Source organism: Bactrocera dorsalis, chromosome 3 (genome assembly GCF_023373825.1).
Source record: "Bactrocera dorsalis isolate Fly_Bdor chromosome 3, ASM2337382v1, whole genome shotgun sequence".
Taxonomy (NCBI): domain Eukaryota; kingdom Metazoa; phylum Arthropoda; class Insecta; order Diptera; family Tephritidae; genus Bactrocera; species Bactrocera dorsalis.
In genome coordinates this window covers 61,914,263-61,936,251 of record NC_064305.1, presented here as the reverse complement: position 1 = coordinate 61,936,251, position 21,989 = coordinate 61,914,263, and the positions used below count along the sequence as shown (strand labels likewise).

Sequence of the window (21,989 nt, the reverse complement as noted above, 5' to 3'; positions counted from 1 at the left end):
TGAAAGGACCTGCGGCAGAAATCCTTCAGACTATTCCAGACTGTGAACGGGACAACTATGAGGCATTGATGAGTGCGATAGAAAGACGATATGGTAGTGAGCACCGGAAACAAATATACCAGATCGAACTGCAAAATAGGGGTCAGAAAATGAACGAGTCATTGCAAGAGTTCGCAACTGAAATAGAACGACTGGCTCATTTGGCAAATGCAGATGCACCTGTGGATTACATTGAGAGGGTAAAAATTCAATGTTTCATAAATGGAATTCGTGATGTGGACACCAAACGCGCCACATATGCATTGCCAAAAAGAACGTTTGCTGAAACGGTTTCGCACGCCCTCACACAGGAAACAGCTTCCCTACTAAGTAAACCAGCACACAAGGTACAAAGGGTTGAAATGGAACAACCGGCGCTGATGGAAGAAATATTGAAGACTCTGAAGACAATTGCTGCACCGCGAGTAAATACAACAGGCAGATGTTTCAACTGTGGAAAAGCGGGTCACTTTGCCCGAAATTGCAATATAAAAGTAAACCCATCAAAACGGAAACAACCAACAGATAACGAGGACGAAGCATCCACATCTCACAAGTCGTTAAACTAAAACGGAACAGTTCAAAGGGGCGTGAGCTGGTTCCCACAACTATTTGCCCCGCCATCTCGATATCACAAATAGGTCGCCATGACAACAATCTTACTATCAACGGCATCGTAAATGGACGATTGTCAACGCTTACTTTGGATACTGGTGCCACACATTCAATTATCCGACCGGATGTGGTAAGAGGGACGGTTGAACCATTAGTCGGTTGCAAGCTTCGAACGGCCACCGGGGAGGAAGCAGCTGTCGCGGGAAAAGTGTTTTGCGAAGTGATGATTGGTACCCTGGAAGTTAATCACACCTTCATCGTAGCAGAAATCACGGATGAAATTATAATGGGAGTAGATTTCATGATTGATCACGGGGTTACTTTGGATTTAAACAAGCAAATGCTGTTTTGCCAGAACATGGAGATGCCTATAAACACCGGATATGTGACCAACGTTGAAAGTAAGAGGGTGATTGTTGATGATAATCAGAGCATTCCACCAAAATCTGAGGCGATTGTATGGGCTAAAGTGAATGGAGGAGGTGGGACTGAAGAGTTGTGGATTGTGGAACCAACAAAAATAGATACACCCATATTGGTAGGAAGAACGCTTGTGAAAACTAGAGAAGACGCCACCATTCCGGTGAGAGTAGTGAATGAATTCAACACGCCTATAAGTCTGAAGAAAGGAGCAGTAATTGGACAGTGCCAGAATATAAGTGCAATAGCACGATGCGAACGGTCACAACAGAAGCCTACGATTGAGCCTCAGCAGATAAGTCCTACACTCCTAAATAATTTGCTGAACGAACTGCATGGAAATGAAAAATTAAAAGCAGAAAAACTATTAGAAAAATACGCATCCATATTTGCAAACGAAGGAAACACAGGAAGAACCGGCATTGTCAAACATCGCATAAATACTGGAGACGCTAAACCAATCCGACAAGCTCCGCGTAGGGTTCCACTAGCAAAACGAGAGGATGCTAACAAAATTATTGAAGACATGCACAAAAACGGTGTAATCGAACCTTCAATAAGTCCATGGAGCTCACCTATCGTCTTAGTTAAAAAGAAAGATGGTAGCACCCGTTTCTGCGTAGATTATAGGAAGTTGAATGATGTCACAAAGAAAGACAGTTATCCTCTACCAAGAATCGACGATACATTAGACACCTTGTCTGGAGCGAAATGGTTTTCTACATTAGATCTACAAAGTGGATATTGGCAAGTCGAGATTGATGAATGTGACCGTGAAAAGACCGCTTTCAGTATGGGCGACGGGTTATGGGAATTCTCTGTGATGCCATTTGGGTTATGTAATGCGCCTGCAACGTTCGAGCGACTGATGGAACATGTGTTAAAAGGACTCAACTGGAAGACATGTTTAGTGTATCTTGATGACATTATCATCATGGGAAAAAGTTTTGATGATCATCTGAAAAATCTAGAGGAAGTCTTTCAGCGAATAGCAGCAGCCGGATTACGCTTGAATCCCAAAAAGTGTTCATTATGGAAGAAGCAGGTCACATATCTCGGACATAAAGTGTCAACTGAGGGGATTCACACCGAGGAAGGAAAAATAAAAGCAGTCAAAGATTGGCCTCGACCCACCAACATACATGAACTCCGCAGCTTCCTTGGCTTATGCACGTATTACCGCCGTTTTGTACCTGGATTTGCGAACGTGGCTAGAAGTTTACATGATTTAACCAAGAAGAATCGCCCGTTTGTATGGCAGTTGGAACAAGAAAAAGCATTTGAGCAGCTGAAAGAACTACTTTGTACGGCGCCGATGTTAGCTTATCCAATACCTGGAAAGAAATTCATCCTGGATACAGATGCGAGCGCTTATGGAATTGGAGGTGTCCTGTCTCAGCTCATCGACGGACAAGAAAGAGTAATTGGGTATTACAGCAGAGTGCTCGGGAAACCAGAGAAAAACTACTGTGTGACGCGAAAAGAACTACTAGCTGTGGTGGAATGTGTAAAACATTTCCACAAGTATTTGTATGGACAACGATTCTTGCTGAGGACTGATCATGCAGCATTAAAATGGTTATTACAGTTTAAGAATCCCGAAGGCCAAATTGCACGATGGATCGAAAGATTACAGAATTACGACTTCGAAACGGAACATCGAAAGGGGATTCACCACAAAAATGCGGATGCATTATCACGTCGCCCTTGTCCACTGGAATGTAAACATTGCTCCAAATCAGAAGGAAAAGAAGGTATAATCGACGTGCGATTACTGAATATAGAACCTGAAGATGATTGGACTCCTCACCGCATCAGAATCAATCAGCTGGAGGACCCTGATCTTGCAAAGCTGGTAATGGCCAAAGAAAATGGGGTACGACCACCAAAGGAACAAATAAGTAGCGAGAGTCCAACTGCAAAAGCATATTGGGCCCAATGGAACAGCATAAACCTCGTTAATGGATACCTTCATCGTACCTGGGAAAGCGAAGATGGCAAACATTCTCGTCTGCTGATCATAGTACCGAAGTCCATGATCCCAAAAGTATTGAAAGAATATCACAATGGACCTAGTGGAGGGCACCTTGGAATAACAAAAACTATAGAGAAGATTAAACAACGGTTCTACTGGATCGGTTGTCGAGATTCCATAGCAGAATGGATAAGTAATTGCGTAGAGTGCATGGCAGCTAAAGGTCCTAAAGCCAAAAGTCGCGGTAGGCTACAACAGTACAACGTGGGATCACCATTTGAACGAGTCGCAATGGATATTGCAGGTCCGTTCCCAACCAGTACGGCCGGAAACAAATATCTACTGGTTGTCATGGACTATTTCAGTAAATGGCCAGAAGTATATGCCTTACCAAACCAGGAAGCGAAGACAGTAGCCGAAGCGTTTGTAGAAAATTGGATAACAAGGTTCGGAGTGCCCGTCGAATTACACTCAGATCAAGGCAGGAATTTCGAATCTTCCATTTTCCAAGAAGTCTGTACATTATTGGGCATCCACAAGACACGGACAACAGCGTTACACCCACAATCAGATGGGATGGTAGAGAGATTCAACCGAACGCTCGAAGAACATCTGCGGAAAATCGTTGATAAAGACCAACGGAATTGGGACAAGTGCATCCAGATGTTCCTGCTGGCGTATCGTTCAGCGAAGCACGAGACAACTGGTTACACGCCAGCAAAGATTATTTTCGGATCTGATCTGCGACTCCCTGCTGATCTTAAGTTTGGTACGAATCCTGCAGCTGTAAGAAATGATGGAGATTATTGTTCTGCCTTAAAGGAAGAAATGAATGAATTGCATCTAATGGTAAGACAGCATACGCATCTGATGAGCAATAAGATGAAGGACCGGTTCGATCAAGCGGCAAATTCAAAAGGTTTTGAAGAAGGTGATCTGGTCCTGTTGTACAATCCACTTCGAAAGAAAGGCTTGTCCCCGAAATTGCAGACAGCCTGGGAAGGACCCTATATGGTGATGAAACGACTTAATGACGTGGTATACCGCATACAAAGAAATGGGAAAGCACGATGTAAAATGAAAGTAGTACATTTGGAGAGGCTCGCCCCATTTGGTTCAAGAGGATTTGTGCCTAATCGGGACGATTAGGCTTTAGTGGAGGGCAGTGTTACAAAAAGTAGTATTAAGTTGTATTTGTATTACTATATGCATCCCTGATTATGAACAATAGCTGTAGGTATATGGAATAGCATTTGTCTTGTTGTAGACATCTGGCGCCACACTGTCTGCTCGTCTAGTTAAACAATTGCTGAGTCTGGCGCCGCGACTGTCTGCTTGCGTCTGGCGCCGTATAGCCGTATGTTCTGGTAATTTCCAGACGCGATATTCTAGAAGGACACGTCGGCATCAGCGAGAAGTGCGTGGCTATAGCCGTATGTTCTAGTAATTTCCAGACGCGATATTCTAGAAGGACACGTCGGCATCAGCGAGAAGTGCGTGGCTATATAAGCCGTGGCAGCGCCAACGTAATCAATCAGTGCTAAGAGTAAACTGTTATAGTGTAGACGAGTTGTGAAATAAAGAGTTGTTGAATTAAATTAAACAGTGTTGATTTTATTTGTCAATCCAGAGATACGAACCTAACAAAGTAAACTAGCAAGAGTAAATTCGTAACAATATATTTCTACAGTTACGAAAAATTACGGTACATACTAATCGTTATAATTTGATTTTGCTAATTTTATGAGAGAAAAAGCTTCAAAATATCATAAGATATGGCAACTCTGAGGGAGGATATTTTATTATAAGTACCGTTATGCTTTGCATGGTTGCATTGTTGAAGAAAAAAACATGTTCTGTGAATTTTTATATTTATTGCTTATAAGTTATCTCAATCCTCAAGAAATAGTGGGCTTCTATTAAAAGTTTGACTTAATTACTCTGCTAGGTACTTTTCCACAGCTTCTTCCATAAGTGGTTGTTCCTTGAAATTGTACGACAAATGCATGTGCCTCCAATTTTTTTTTTTAATGAAACAATCCCAGCGGCTATGGGCTTTTATGAGAATGAAAAATATATTCGGATATCATTCATTGCGTTCCGAGAACCAATTACTCTTGGAAAAGATTTTTTGTGACCTTGGTCGGAGAAGCGATCGAACAAGTTCCTTGAGCAGTGGCGGATCCAGAATTTCATTCTGGCGGTTTTTCTTATAAAAATATTTTCAATATTGTTGTTACTTCGTAAATTCTTCTGAATTCTGCGATTTTAGAGAGATTTTAATGCTTAAAACATCCACCCGTTGATCCGTCACTGAGGTGTGCTCATATTAGAGTTTACTAGGGTCAAACCTAAGGTAAGTGGTGGTCAATAGAAGCTTTTACTTTTGAACGTCACTATAACTGACATCTTCAAACACCCTGAACAGAGTATATTCAGTTTGCCATAACGATTGTAACAACAACAACCAAAAGGAAATCTCCGAGAGCCTATAAAGTATTTATTTCAATTGAAAAGTCCCTGGACTTCCATAGTAAACAGATTTTTTTGCCAAAATTCGTTTTTTTTTATGTAACATAAAAGGATGATACACCTTCAAGGATGATACACTGATTGTAGCGACCTTCCAACATTTCGATATCATTTTTATACTCTCGCAACAAAGTTGCTAAGAAGAGTATTATAGTTTTGTTCACATAACGGTTGTTTGTAAGTCCTAAAACTAAAAGAGTCAGATATAGGGTTATATACACCAAAGTGATCAGGGTGACGAGTAAAGTTGAAATCCGGATGTCTGTATGTCCGTCCGTCCGTCCGTGCAAGCTGTAACTGGAGTAAAAATTGAGATATCATGATGAAACTTGGTACACGTATTTCTTGGCTCCATAAGAAGGTTAAGTTCGAAGATGGGCAAAATCGGCACACTGCCACGCCCACAAAATGGCGGAAACCGAAAACCTATAAGTGTCATAACTAAGCCATAAATAAAGATATTAAAGTGAAATTTGGCACAAGGGATCACATTAGGGAGGGGCATACTTGGACGTAATCTTTTTGGAAAAGTGGACGTGGCCCCGCCCCCTACTAAGTTTTTTGTACATACATATCTCGGAAACTACTATAGCTATGTCAACCAAACTCTATATAGTCGTTTCCTTCAGGCATTTCCATATACAGTTCAAAAATGGAAGAAATCGGATAATAACCACGCCCACCTCCCATACAAAGGTTATGTTGAATGTTAACCGACTAACAAAAAACGTCAGAAACACTAAATTTTACGGAAGAAATGGCAGAAGGAAGCTGCACCCAGGCTTTTTTTAAATTGAAAATGGGCGTGGCGTCGCCCACTTATGGACCAAAAACCATATCTCAGAAACTACTCGACCGATTTCAATAAAATTCGGTAGGTAATGATGACATGTACGAAAAATCGGATCACAACCACGCCTTCTTCCAATATAACGCTATTTTGAATTCCATCTGATGCCTTCTCTGTATAATATATATGTACATTAGGAACCAATGATGATAGCGGAATAAAACTTTACACAAATACGGTATTTGAGCTCAGGTATCCCTTGTGGAAAAATTGTCGTGATCGGACTATAAACTTTTCAAGGTCCCTGAAATCGAACACGAAAAACTCAGTGCCTAACCTAACCTAATTTTTCACCGAAAATGTCGGTAAATCTCTCAGAATCTCGGTTATCACTTTATCATGCGAGAGTATAAAATGTTCGGTGACACCCGAACTTAGCCCTTCCTTACTTGTTATAGTACGATTTTTGCTTTGCTTCAAAATATACCTCAGTTTCGGCGATCACCTTGTCTTTCGACGAAAATTTCTTCCTAGCGTGCATTCTTTTGAGATCTGAGAACAGAAAATAGTCGCTGGAGACCAGATCTGGAGAAATCGGTTGAGTCAAGGACTTTACCATCGTTTTCACTGACATTTGGCACGGTCCGTGGTTTCGTCCTTCAAACGATCGAATAACCTAATTAATAGTCGTTGTTGATGGTCCTTCCTTTTTTAAGGTAGATATTCAATTAAACTCATTCCGTGCGCATTCTGAAATACAGACGACTTTTGCTTTTTTCCACGCTTCGGAGCTGGTTGACCGTGCGCAGTCCACTCGGATGACTGTGGATTAGACTTTGGGGTGTAATTATGGACTCATGTTGCAGCCATTGTTATACAAAACGCCTGAACATTTCCAAACATTGCTCTGAATCAACAACTCGTCCTTGTTTTTGGACAAAAGTGACCTCGCGCGACACCCACTTTGTACAGAGCTTCCTTATACTCAAATATTTGTGAATGATATGATGAACACGTTCAGTTGATATCTTTAGAGCGTCTACTAACTCGAACAACTTCACTTTACGGTCATCTAAAACTATTTTGTGAACTTTTTTGATGTTGCTTGACATGCTAAGTCTATTTAGCCATTTCTGTCTATCCGTCCGTCTGTTCCAAACTAGTCTCTCAGTTTTTGAAATATCAATCTGAAACTTTGCACATGCCATTTTCTCTCCAAGAAGCTGCTTATTTGTCAAAACCGTCGATATCGGACCACTATAGCATACTAGTTGCCATACAAACTGACCAATCAAAATCAGTTCTCTTTACAAAATTTGTCAATTATTTTATTTGAACCAGGTATATCATATAGCTGTCAGACCCTAAAGAGAGTATATTAAATTTTTACGAAGTTTGTAACACCCAGAAGAAAACATCCGAGACCGTGAATTAAAGTATATGAACTTACCAAGTATAATTGTAGAATATTGGATGATATGAGGTGAAGTCGCCTCTATTATAACTTTCTCTTGTCAACATATTCTGCAATTGCTCGTCTGTTGCCATTTCTTTTCTCACAGCTGTACATACACAAGCATGCCTATGAACTACGGCAAGGCGAACAAAAGTTGCTGAAGCGCAAAGTGATAGCATTGCAGAAAGAATTGGAAGAAGGTGCCAGCGAGCGCGGCTACAAGCTGAATTGTATCAGGAGGACCCTTATTGTTGGCCTAAGTGCTGTTGGAGGAGTAAAGTGCTACCAACATAACGTACATATTTATACTTATGCATACACTTGCGCACTTATAAATTCTCTTGCAACGAATTCTACGTGGGCTTACTCATTTATTTGTTGCGTTTGTTGATATGTATAAGTGTGTGTGTGTGTGAAAAAATACATTGCGGATGTGCAACTCGTCGGCAGCAGGCAGCTAAAGCCATCCATACATATTTACATATGTGTAATATAGACTTTGTTGTTGTTCTTACTGCTTACATTGCGACAAGCAAAGTCAGCGCACGAAAGTTCGTGCAATGAAAACAAATTGTATATGGGCACAACAACAACAACAACTGTTATATAAAAGTCACTTACGAATTGAGCCCAGTTCTGCCGAGCGCACGACTGCAAGCACACATGTTTTTGTAAGTATGTATGTATGTATGTGTCCCCAAGAGAATGACAGTTTTTTTCCTGCAGCCGCTAAAGCCGCTGTTGTTGTAAATGGTTATGTTGTTGCTCCCTGCCATTGCTGCTGATAAAGTCTCATTGCTGGCCAAGAATACGTGTACACAAGAAACACACGTCAAATCCGCATTCAATTAAAAATGACCGAAAGCAAAAAAACAAAAAAACAACAACGAAACGGAAAAGTACAGAAAAGTAAGACAAAACGAGAAATTAAGTTTTGCTCCAGAAAAAGAATGAACTCGAACCTGTAAAGCAGTGAAAAGTACAGAAATATGCGCATACTTTCAAATGTACATACATATGTACATATGTATGCATGTACATATGTACATATGTAGACTTAAGCCGAACTGGAAGCAAAAGAAGAACTTGGCAGCGTCGGATGCCAAAATATTAATGGCAGCCGAAGTGAAGATTTATGAAATTATATAACCAGCGGGTAATAACGGTCGTAACCCGAAAGAAACGCTAAGGAATTGAAGAGCAGAGAGCTAATTGAGATTTTAGATTTTTTTTCAATGCAGCTTTGGGTATAAGTTTCAAAAGTAAATGTATCCTTTCGTTTTACTTTCCCGATAGCATTTACCGAAAGCTCATTATCATTCGCGGATTTCAAGCCCTGAATCGAAGACTTTACATATCCCCACTGGAAGAAGTCTAAGTTGTGATATCACACGAATTTGGTGATTAATCAACCGACCCAAAACGTGAAATTATCTGCCCACGTGTTCTCTCAATAAATCCATTGATTGATGCGATGTGTGGGAATGTGGGGTGCTTCAATTTTAGGCATCAAATATTCGGTTGCCTTGCCGTGATAACGGCCGCCATTGCCGTTGACGATCTCACCGGCAACATTTTTGAAAGAATATGAACCGATGATTCTACCGGTTCACAAACCACACCAGACCGTTACTCTTTCTGGATGAAATGGCAGCCGTTGAATCTTTGTTCTTCGTCCCATATGCTTGTTTACATATCTATTGAGCCAAAAATGATCCTCATCGCTGAATGAAATTTGGCTCTAAAATGTCGGATTTTTTGAAAATTTTCAAGATTCCATAGAGCGAAGCGATGTCGCTTGGAAAGTTCGAGCGACTTCAGTCTTTGCATAAGCTGTATTTTGTATGCTTTCAATTTAAGATCTCGAATTAAAATGCGCCAAGTCGTTGCATACCATAGTCCGGGTTGCTGCAAACGTCACCGAACCGACTCTCCACGGTCTTCGTGTACCCTCTCAGCTACGGCTGCTATATTTTCTTCACTGTGTGCTGGACGTGGTCTATTCGGTCGAATACTATTCAATGAAGAATGCTGGGTCTGAAGATGGGTGATGGTGGTGCGAATAGTATGCTCAGTAGGCCGATTAAGGTGACCATAAGTTGAGCGAAGCGCCCGACACACTTTCTTTACAGAAAGTGAATTTTCGCAATAAAGTTGAACGATTTGTAAACGTTGTTCAGACGTAAGTCTTTCCATAATGAAACGCCAAACAATACTAAACAAAAATAACATAACAGTTTGACACGACTCACGCGTCAAAAAAGACCACTTCTTGGAAAAAGTACTTCTACTTAGATCATCCATTGTAAAAAATCAGGATAATGAGACGAGTTGAAATCCGCATGACTGTTTGTCCGTCGGTATGTCATTCTGTGTCAGCTTTAACCTCGATAAACATAGAGATATCTTAATGAAACTTGGTACACGTCTTCCTTGGCAAAAAAGTGAGGACGTGTTCGTAGATAGGCGTGATCGGACCACTGCCAAGCCCATAGGCGTGTCACCGCCCACATTTCGATGAAAAGCCTTATCTCAGGACCTACGCGACGGATATATTAAATTCGATATTTAACATTATCTCAACATTCCTATGTTCTAATTTGAAAAATCGGTCTACAACTACGCCTACTTCTTAATAAAATAGAGAATGTGTGTTTTTTTTAATAACGGTACATCGTTGTGGCTAAAATCGATAAAGTAGGGTGCACACTTACCCAAGACCTCATATAACTTACAAATCTTAAACACCTGAAGGTTGATTCTGCTAAGTTAGAAGAGTATGAAATGTTCGGTTACCAGAACTTAGCTCTTCCTTACTTGGTCTTGTCTGTGTTAACTGTGTCAGTATAATTTTACTATATATATATCCAACAATAGTTGAAAACGTAAGCAGCTTACAACAAGAAGCAATACATATTTTTAAATATAAACTTTTCAAAGCTTTTTGGCCATTTATTTGCTCTTTGTTTCAAATTCTTGAATAGCACATAATCGTCAGATTCCTTTCAATTTTCAATTCAAATCATCTGTTCTGATTTCTATTAACGCGAAAAGTTTGCAAATCCACAAAAAGAGAACAGCTGTTCTGCGAGACCCATTAATTAGCCAGCGTCTTGCTCGCCGGCAGACAACAGGGCGGGTAAATCGATTGAAACGCCCCAAATGAAATCATCGCAATCACGAAGAGAACAATAACAAGTAAATCAACTAATGCCCGCGCATAGATACTGTACTTTTGTATGTACATAGCTCTATGTGTATGTATGTATATATGAGTACACTTGTGTCTATAAAATAATTTATTTCAGTCAATAATCTTTTATCGCGAATCGCAGCGTTTTCATTTTAATGCCAAATCAATTGTGTCATAGCACGTATTTAACTCGAATCTTTACGGCATGAATATTTACAATAACAATAATTAGTAGTGTTGCGAAAGATATATAGCGGGTGTATTTTTAGAAGTGTGGAACTTGTATTTAAAATAAGATATGGAAAGGTGTGTGAGTGGCATATAAAGGGTGATCGGGGTTCCCTACTTTTTGAAAGAAAAAACACAAAAACTTCAAATTTAATGGGGAATGTTTATTATCATTCGAAAGAACAATCTTTGGCATTTATTATTTAAAGATTATCTCTTTCAAATGGTAGACGCGTCTATGTCTCAGATGGTCCATCCATTGAGTTCGATTTTCGATGATCGTTCGAGCATTCCGACTGATCACTGGCGAATGACACTCGTGATGTTTTACTCCAAGGCCTAAATCGAAACGGGATTGTACGCATAGAGTTTAGACTTTACATATCCCCACAGGAAAAAGTCTAACGGTATGATATCATACGATCTTGGTGGCCAATTGACCGACTCAAAACTGGAAATTAACTGCCCACCGAAGTGTTTTCTCAATAAATCCATTGATTGATGCGATGTATGTGAAGTGGCGCCGTTTTGTTGAAACCAAATGTCGCCGAAATCACCAGCTTCCAGGCATTTCAAGGCATCAAGGCTTCATCAGCTTTTCAGACATGTATTAGTCTGTTATCATGGCGTGATAAGGGTCCCCATTGACGGTTACGTTCTCAACGGCAACATTTTGAAGAAATATGAACCGATGATTCCACCGGTCCACAAATTGGACTTGCAATTTTGCATGTTTACATACCCATCGAGCCAGAAATGGTCGGATCTTCTTGGAACTTTTCAAGAGTCCATAGAGTAAAGTGATGTCGTTTGGGAAGTTCGATGGCTTGAGTTATTGCACAAGCTATATTTTGTACGCTTTTAGTTTAGGATCTCGAATAGCAATGCGCCAAGTCGTTCCATCGAATCGACTCTCCCCAGTCTTGTGTCTTGACTTTAGCAGAGTCATGATTTCCTCGTTGGTATGATTTACCGGTTCATGTTTTGATTTGGTGATTTCATGACTTTTTCACCGTCTTCTTGCTTCAGTTCAGTACTTATAACATTGATGTTGACGTTTTCGGTGGACCAAAAGCTCAAGCCCGAATGTATCGCTTGTCATTGGCCATGATCTTAAGTAATCTTAAATTAAACGATATCTTGGAATATGCATTAAATTAATTCTGACAGCTTCTTTAACAGTGTTCGTTCTAAAAATTTCTATACCTTTAAAAAAACACCCTATATATAATTATTATACTGTTAAACATTACTGGTGTAATAATTTAGTAAACAATGTCGATTACCTTATTTACACATTAGTATCGCTTCGTAATACTGGCTATTGACGGTGTAATGAATTTGAGTGAATTGCAAAAATTTGTAAAATTCCCCATGAAATATATAAAATACTAATCAATGTTTAATGGAATGCAATGAATAATAAATTATTGGAAATATTTCGACTGAGCTCAATGCGACTAGACAGTCTAATTGATTTTTTGTTATGGCCTGAACAGAGTATATTAAGTTTGCAACGAAGTTTGTAGGTTAGGCTATGTGCTAGGTTAAAAGGTCGATCCTAAGAAGGCTCTCGCTTGGACAGCTTGGATGGCCGGTCCGCTGTAGCACATATAAAATCCTAAATACTATAACATAAGACCATTACTTTTATAGGCTAGGTTTGGTTCGGTTGAAAGGTTGATCCTGAGAAGGTTCTCGCTTGAAAAGCTAAGAACGTTAATCCGTTGTGGTGCCTATTAATTCAAATACTGCATCATAAACCCTTACAGATCGACAAAGCGTTTTGAGCCTGTCACAAATTTGTTGAGACGGCTAATATCATTTCCGGCTATGTCTTTTGGTTCAACGAAAGTAGGATTACCTAGATTTTTCAGCGTCAGTCTTTCAAAGGCTGTACAATGGAGAAGAACACGTCTGAATATTTTCTGCTTAACCTCTTCCGCACAACATATGAAGTTTGTAACATACAGAAAAAATTGACAAAGACCCTTAAAATATATACATATATAGAAATGATAAGCGCGACCACTGAGTAGATTTAACCTTGTCCGCCTGTCTGTTTGTACATACGCGAAGGTGTCCTTGATTTCTTGATGTATTGATTTAAATTTTTGCACACTTCCTTTTCCCCTCAGGCGATGGTTCATTTGTGACATTCACTGATATCGGACCACTATGTAGTTGCCATACGAATTGAACGATAGGAATCTAATACTTATATGGTAAACTTTTTCATTTGACGAGATATGTGGTATAAAGTCACTTATAAGTTCGAAAATATTTATATTAGGTAAATGGGGGCTAAAAGAAGTATTGACCCATTTCGACCCATTTTTAACACACAAACATACAACTATCACGAAAAGAATTTGAATTATATATTTCACACATTGACGAATATTTTCGGTAAAAAGTCAACTATAGACTCTGGGGTCCACATATTCCATATTTGGGGGCTTGAACAATTTTGGTTGGATTTTGGAAATGTTTGGTCATAAGGTGGCATACTTTGAAATAATTATTATTTCAAATTTTTATCATGTTATATTCATTTCTTCTTAATTTGTACACTGGCAAGTGAAAGAATCTAATGTAATTTAAAATTGGAAGTAGGCGTGGTTGTAGTCCGATTTAACTCGTATCTAACATAGTAGGAATATGCGTAGAATGTCTTATACCGAATTTGATTGAAATCCGTTGGGCGGGTCTCGAGATATGTGCTTTCATATCATATATGCCGGCTCCTTTAAAGCACCCTCATACCATCTCCGGAGTATAATTTAATATCTCTGATGTATTTAGTTATTGCTATATCGTGATTTTAGTCGATTTTAACAGTACTGTTATATAGGGAGTGAACGGGGGGTTATATCCATTTTCAGCAAGTTACAGCTTGCTCGGATGGACGGGCAGACAGACAGTCACTCGGATCATCACATCACATCGCCCTGACCATACTTATTCATATACATATATAACCCTTCATCTATCTCTCTTAGTTTTAGGTGATATATGTATACATGCAACATGTTACAAGAGTATAACAATGGTATTGGAAAATTTTATGAATGTCACTTGTATTGCCCTCGAAGTTAACTATATTGTACATATGTATGTACATATATCTAATAAAATTAATTTTATCAAAAAAATGTGTTCTATGTTAGCTTATAGGTTTCTAGCTCCCCCACCTGTTTCATTCCTTCGTAGTTAGAGCTGTATGAAGACAAACGGTTATAAAGCTGGTAATTGTTGAAAAATTCTGTTGAAGGGTGTAGTGCATTACAATTGGACATACATACATATGTATGTATGTATGCATGCAACTTTTGCTCTATTTGATACCTGAGCTGATCATTATACCAAAATAAAGACATCCCCTTTTATTGTTTGATCTCTAAAAGTTTACTTTATTCTATATCTATATAGAATAGATTAAAGTAAACTTTATTACCAAAAAATTTATTGGCACAACATACATATGTATGTATGTACATACATAAAATATTAAATACATTTTTTCAGCTTAAGGCGGCTGTGCCGAAATGCGCCGGCTGCTCGATAAGTTCATTTGTCCGTAAACGCACACACACACAGCGATACACGCGCTAGTGTTGTTGTTCTTGTGCACAAATAAAGAATATTTATATCTTTTTTACAGTGCTTGTTGTTATTATTAATATTATTACTTTTGCTTGGCACTTTAAACGGCCAGCTGTCAATTTGTTATGTTTTTTACTTTTTTATTTTGATTATTTTTCGCTTTTTGTTTTTGTTTTCGTTTTACTTTTCTTTGATAATAAATAATTTATAATAATCTCTATACGCCATATATTTGTATATAAATATGTATATATATTTCTACTGATGACCACTCCTTTGATTTCTAACTCTCTCTCTTCTTCTCTTCTCTCTTCTCTAGCTCGTCGCTCATTTCAGCGTCTGTCGGCGACTGACGGCGAATTCGATTCAGTTGGCGTGCGCTGATCAATTGACGTTGACTTGGTGAGATCGCTCATTGGGTACATATACATATACATATGTCATTATATTTGTGGTTACCGGTGTGTCTTGTGCTGAAAGATCAAAGAATCTAAATTTTGAGAAATTCGCAAAAATTTGAACTTTTTATGAGCTGAAATTGCGCAAAAAGTGTTAAAATATTTTCATTAATTACAATAGTGTCTGAAATATGCGCAAAAGTGTCCACAGTGTGCTACAAAAGTGTGTGTGCGGTTAAAAAGTAAGGTAACAACAACAACTAAAATTAATAAATTGTGCAAAATTGCCATGCAAATTCTGCAACAACAGGAATTTCCGGCGTTTCTAAGAAAACAAAAACCGCTAAATCGACTACGCCAAGTGTGTGTGTTTGTGTTAGTGTTGGTAGTGTTCGTGTGAAAGTTGTACGCAGAATATACCAGATACAACAATATTTTTTCTTGTGGCAAATACAACAAGTTTTAAACAGAATACAACAACAAAAACAAAAAATACTACAACAACAAAAACAAAAAAATACTACAACAACAACAAGTCCCCATCAAAATACAGTAACAACAAAAACAACAACAATTTGTCATAATAATACAACAACAAGTTTTCAATGAAATACAACAACAACATGGTTTAAGCAAAATGCAATAACAACATTTTTAATCATATATAATACAACTGCAACAACAACAACAACAAAGTAAACTCTACTACAACAACAACAACGCAAAAATTTCTTATTTTCTTGTGCACCAGCGTGTGTCAAACACTAAAAAAAATTTTATGAAAACTACAACAACAACAAAAAAGTTTTAATAAAGTTACAAAAACAAGAAAATTATTTAAAAGATGTCGGTGTTGAATCACCGCCTGCAGAAATAAAATTATACTTATGTACGTGTATTCAAGCATTATAATAATAACAACAACAACTTCCAATTGTCGTTTTAGTGTTTTTTGTTCGTGCTTGCATTGATGTTAGTGTTATATATTTTGTGACGCGTGTGTGTGCGCCTAATTTGTTTGTGTGTGTGTGTTACAGCAACGCAATTAACCGCCGCCAACAAGCAAGCAATCGCCATCAAACAGCTTAGCGGCCTAAAATAACAATCATCAGCAACAACAACAATACTCGTCATCATAAGAAGCAACAGCGAGGCGTGGAGACCAAAGCGCTGGAATTCCAAAGTCGCTTTGACGTCTTTGAGTCCAATAACGCGCTGTTGTTCTAAACGCGAGCACAGAAGAAGCAGCGTTTCTTCGGCTTTGAAAGAAATCGCTCAACGCTCCAAACGCAAAGTCACGCAACGCTTCAACTGCCGAGTACATAATTAAACAGAAAAAATAATAATTTTTATTGTGCTTACAAGCAACAACAACAACAAAAACAATCGTCGTTAGATGGCTTAAATATGGATATTTCAATTATCACCTCCTCCATTGCGGCCGAGTTTAGTGGCGGCGTAGCTGCCAAATCGTTTGCCGCCGCTAAAATGAATTTCTCCGTAGCGAGCACTCGATTATCGCTGGAAGACACGGTAAGTTTTACTTGGTCATTACCGACTCATTCACATACATACCTATGAACACACAAATATATGACATACATTTACATATGTATATGTATATACTTACGTTCACTTGTATATATGGAATAGTGAATATACATATGTGTCGATATATGTATGTCTAAAGTAGCTCATATGTACATACATATGTCTATCATTATTTGCTGTTATTCATATTGAAGTTTCTGTGATTTTTCGACTTTTGGCGGCGGGTGGTGTGGCTATTGACGACTGCGCTGCCGCGTCGCAGCTAATGCCGTTGGTAATAGATTCTATTGTAATGCTTTTTGTTGTTTTAACAATGTGTATTTGATAGGGCGGCTGGCGTTCAACTAGATATACAGATATAAATATGTATGTACATAAAAATATTCATAGACACCCATACATATGGTTTATCTATATCTCTTTACTTAAATTTTCTTCTATTCTTCATATTTGTGGTTTTGAATTGAAGTCGCTGTCGCTATTGCTCTCTTTTAGTTAACGTTGAAATTGTTTTTATATTTACCTCCAATATATTCATTTTATCACTACAACATATTCATACAAAATTACTTGCAATTACGACAGCGAGTGTTGATAAGAAGAGAAGCTTTGTCAAAGCATTGTCAAAATTCTAATTCCATTTGTGGAAATGTATTTGGCAAAAATGGTGTAAAATTCATCATAACTATCATTGTGAAAAAAAATTACATGGAAATTGTAAATAAAAAACAAAATATTTAATTATTCATCAATATTTATTTTGTCGTCTTCAAAGTAATTCCCATCAGATGTAATACACTTTTGCCATCGACTTTTCCAGTCCTCGAAACACTTTCCCTAAGTACTTTTTGGAACGGAATTCAACTTCTTCAGAGAATTTTATTCTTTATTTTTTTCTTCAGTCGACTGAGAACGATTGCCATTCCGATGATTGATAACTTGTTTGCATGTCAAACTCATCAACCCATGTCTCATCGGCAGTTATATCGCTCTTCTCCATAACATGTTCAAAGAGGCCTGTTTTCGGTACACTTTTTGTAAAAATTTACCTTTATCGGGACGAGTCGAGCAAGAACGCGTTTCACACCCAAAATATTCACAAAAAGCAATTTAACGGACTCTGCCATATCCTTCACTTTTTTACTTTTTTAATATTTTTATTACTTGAAGATGTTTAAGGTCGAAAAAGCTCCAAAAAGAGGCATGTCTTCAGCGATCTCTCGACCGCTTTGAAGACTTTGTAACGCATAACATACAATTTGGTTCTTCTTGTTTACTGCCGGAGACACCGCTTACCCGGTTATAGCCGAGTTTCTCTTCCGAAGCTGTTGTTTTTTTTTTCATTGGGAAGGTTCTTTACGAGGTAGGTCCCAAACCCAGCGCACAACCCTTCTCACTTTAGCTCGCTTGCAAACGGATGTTCTTTGGCTACCCAAAGGATACTTGATCCAAGACCGGAAGTCGTGAGCTGCTTGAGCTATATATAAAATAATCGTTTCTGGCCACCCCCAGTGAATGATTATCAGAGAACATTCCTCACTTCTACACATGACTTCATAGAAATACAAAATATGAAACAAATTCTTTGTTCGATATTTTAATCCATTGTAAAAATCCCAACGCACTACTCACTACATGTATAATGTGATCTATTTCGGGACTCCCTACTTTTCTAAAGAAAAAACACAGACAATTCAAATTTAATGTGGAACGTTTTCTATCTTTCGAAAGAACATTCTTTGGCATTCATTTTTTGAAGATCGTCTCTTTGAAATATTGGTCCATTCATTGAATCCAATTTTCGATTACTCGTTCGAGTATTTTGACTGGTAACTGAAGAAAGGCAAATGTCGTTCGTTGTTTTGCTCCAAGGCCTGAATCGAAGCGGGATTGTCCGCAAAGATTTGAGACTTTACATAACCTTACTGGAAAAAGCCTAACGCTCACCAAAGTGTTCTTGCAATAAATCCATTGATTGATGCGATGTGTGGGAAATTGGCGCCGTCTTGTTGAAACCAAATGTCACCGTGATCACGACCTTTAATTTCAGGTATCAAATAGTCGTTTATCGTGCACCGATGCTTCCAAACCACACCAAAACCATTGTTTTTTCTAGATGAAATGGCAGCTCTTGAACCTCTTCAGGTTGGTCTTCCTGCTACATGCGACAATTTTGCTTGTTTGCACACCATTGAGCCAGAAATCGGCCACATCGCTGAACAAAATTTTGTTAGAAAACGTCGGATCTTCTTAGAACTTTTCGTTTGGGAAGGTCCAGCGACTCCAGTTCTCCAAAAACTGTATTTTGTACTCTTTTAATTAAAGTATATTGATCGTGAAATATTTACACGAGCTATTATCTGATAAAAATATCTTTACAAAGAACGTTGTTTGTCGTGATTTATGGCTATAATCAGATTAATTATTAAAAAACTTGTGGGATTGTATACGAACCAGCTTACTTCCTTTAATTCTTCTACTTTTGCTCCATTCTATATTATTTCTCATTTTTTTTAATTCAATAACATTTTATTTTTGTTTCTTTGGCATCATGTCACTTGAATTTCAACTCTTCTTTTGGTCATTAACTTGTCGCTGTTGCTGTGTTCTCGTTGTGACCTTTCCACGTCGAATTGAAGCGCAGCGTTTGCGGAGATGTTTCGAAATCAGAGCATGTTTTGAATTCCATATCAGCGCTCGCGCATCAGTGCCGGCATTTTCGGTGTTTCCATGAAAGCAAATATCGTAAAACGTACTCGTGTGTCCATTTGCTTATTTTCAGCGCTCTGTGTTTCTTTGTTCTTGAGTGTGTTGTATTTTTGCTCGTGTTTGTGGCACTTGTTTACTTTGATTAATTCGAACATTTTTAATTCTTTTTTTTTGGATTTTTTTACTGCCTTGAACACATCCATCAAAAGCTTTATTTATGCCTTCTTGCTTCTCCACTTTGTGTTAATTTACGCATAAATTCGTGGTATTTGATTCTACGAGACATCTTCCACTTCCCGGCTTTACCTTTTGTTGGTGGAGTGTGCTTAATTGACTTGGCTTTGGTGTTCTCGAGGCGAAATCAAATAAAAGTTGTTAGGCACTTCCATTTGTGGTTGTTGTAGTTGTCGAGTTTTTGTTGTTGTTTTACATGTGCATATACATATGTATATTTACACATATACATATATACTTTTTTAATTTTTTTTATGCGTCCTAACCTTTAATTGGCGTGCCGCTCTCCCATATCCGTTCACTCAGCGCTTTGCTCAAATTTTTTACGCACATATACATACACACTTATACTATATTATATATGCTTGTATGCGTGCTTGTAAAATGTAAATTTCGTCAAAACCACCTGTGTGTTCTTTTTATTCACTTGAGAAACTAAACATTTCACACATTGCTTGCCTCGCTCTCCTCTTCGCCCTTCCGCTCTGCGCTCCACAGACACTTAAAGTTTGAATTTTAATTTCTCCACAGCCGTTAAACCAACAAAAACTCAGTCATGCATGAATTTTCATTTCATACTAAATACCTAAATGGTCGTTCCATAAATTTTCGTGTGATTAAGGTATTAGTCTTTATTTGTAGTTTGTATTTTGTAGTTATTTACGATATACTATATAAATATGTATGCGTGAGTAAAGGGAAAAGTAGAGTTGTTGTTGCTTTTGCTGTTCATCGCACTCTTCGGATGTTTATTAAAAGCACTCTTAATATAATCGGGTGTCTTTTGTTTGTCGAGGTCAAGTTCAAGTTCATGCTCGGAATTAACGTGAATGAATGGGTTTATGTACATACATACATATGTATGTATTTGTATGTAAATTTACATAGTTATAAAGAATATAAAATTATACTGCGTTCTCGTATTCAAAAAAATGGCTTGGCACCACCTGGAGTATTGGAATATGATATGGAAATACACATATGTATCATGTGATTACCTAATTCCTGGATAAAATTGAGAGCTGTAAATAAAAATTGGGAATCGTTCAGCAAACATCGTACCCTCCTCTCTGATAATGTATATAGGGTTACAGCTCAGCTGAAGTGAGTAAAATTTCTGATCTCGCTGTGATTTTTGCGCTACATTTGCATTTCAACCTCTGTCACTGCAAAAGTTAAACATAGAGAACTGGCTTTCTTGCGTCGATTGAAAAAAGAATTCAGAGATTTCTACACCCGGAAACTTTGATTGACCTTATTTGTAGCCCATAAATTTAGAGTTCTCTCTCTTCACATGCATTTCTCCAGATTTTTTAGATATATCATTTTATGAGACCAGAATGAACACCAATTGTACTTTTTTGATCCTCGAATCCTCCTTATAGTGCTAGAAGCCAACTTCTTAAGACTTTGACCCAATAATTCGATGAAAATAGTTCCATATACAATAAATCCCAAAAATGCTAGTTACAACCTTTCATTGGGCAACAACCGTCTTTAGCCATGTTCGATCCTTAGTCACAAATCATTCGCCTTATTTAATCAGTGATAGATTGTTCTTTGAACCTCGAACAAGTTTCTCGTTTTGATCGTAAGCAATGGAACCATTGCTCGTAAAACACTTTCATTTGTAAAAATTTGTGAATGATCTAACCTAGGCTTGCTCTCGAATGTAATATCAACTAACTAACTTAATTTCATTTTAGGACGATCTAACATAATTTCATCGATTACCTTATCGGCTTGAGCTATCGGCAAAAGGTGGGGCCTCTCACCGAAGGTGGTCCTCTGGCTCTATGACACCATAGTAAAGCCTATAATGTTCTATGGAGTCTTTATGTGGTGGAGGGCTTTACAGAGGACCACAATTGCTAAGAAACTCGAAAGCGTTCAACGGGCTGCGCTCATCAGCATGTGCGGTGCATTAAGGTCCACCCCAACTATGGCACTTAATGCAATTTTGAACATAACGCCCGTTGATATTGCCGGAAGGTGTATGGCCGCAAAAGTGGCGATCAGGCTCAGGGAATCTGGGTTCCTAAAGGAGCGTGTCTCTGAACACTCAGACATCCTTACAAGCTTTGACTGCATCCCGGATCATCTGGATCAAGGAGCCGCCATATCAAACTCTCGCGGCTCCTTCTCTACCCATATACCGAAGAGGGGGCTATGGGTGGGCAGAAGCCGCTGGAGGAGGGGGGCGGTTAGCTTCTTTGTGTCTTCCAGGCTGAGGTTGCAGCCAT

At 38.4% G+C, this 21,989-nt stretch overlaps 1 protein-coding gene across 5 annotated transcripts in view; it reads left to right on the top strand.

Moving 5' to 3' along the window:
• Positions 1 to 21,989, top strand: part of LOC105224658 (uncharacterized) — a 193,805-nt gene that overhangs the window by 98,507 nt on the left and 73,309 nt on the right. For 4 of the 5 annotated variants that reach the window (XM_049453963.1, XM_049453965.1, XM_049453964.1 and 1 more), the window contains one exon: positions 15,174 to 16,785. The exons of the other annotated variant lie outside the window; for it this stretch is intronic. The gene's annotated coding sequence lies outside the window, so the exon portion shown is untranslated. The remainder of the gene's footprint in view (positions 1 to 15,173; positions 16,786 to 21,989) is intronic. 5 annotated transcript variants of the gene reach the window in all.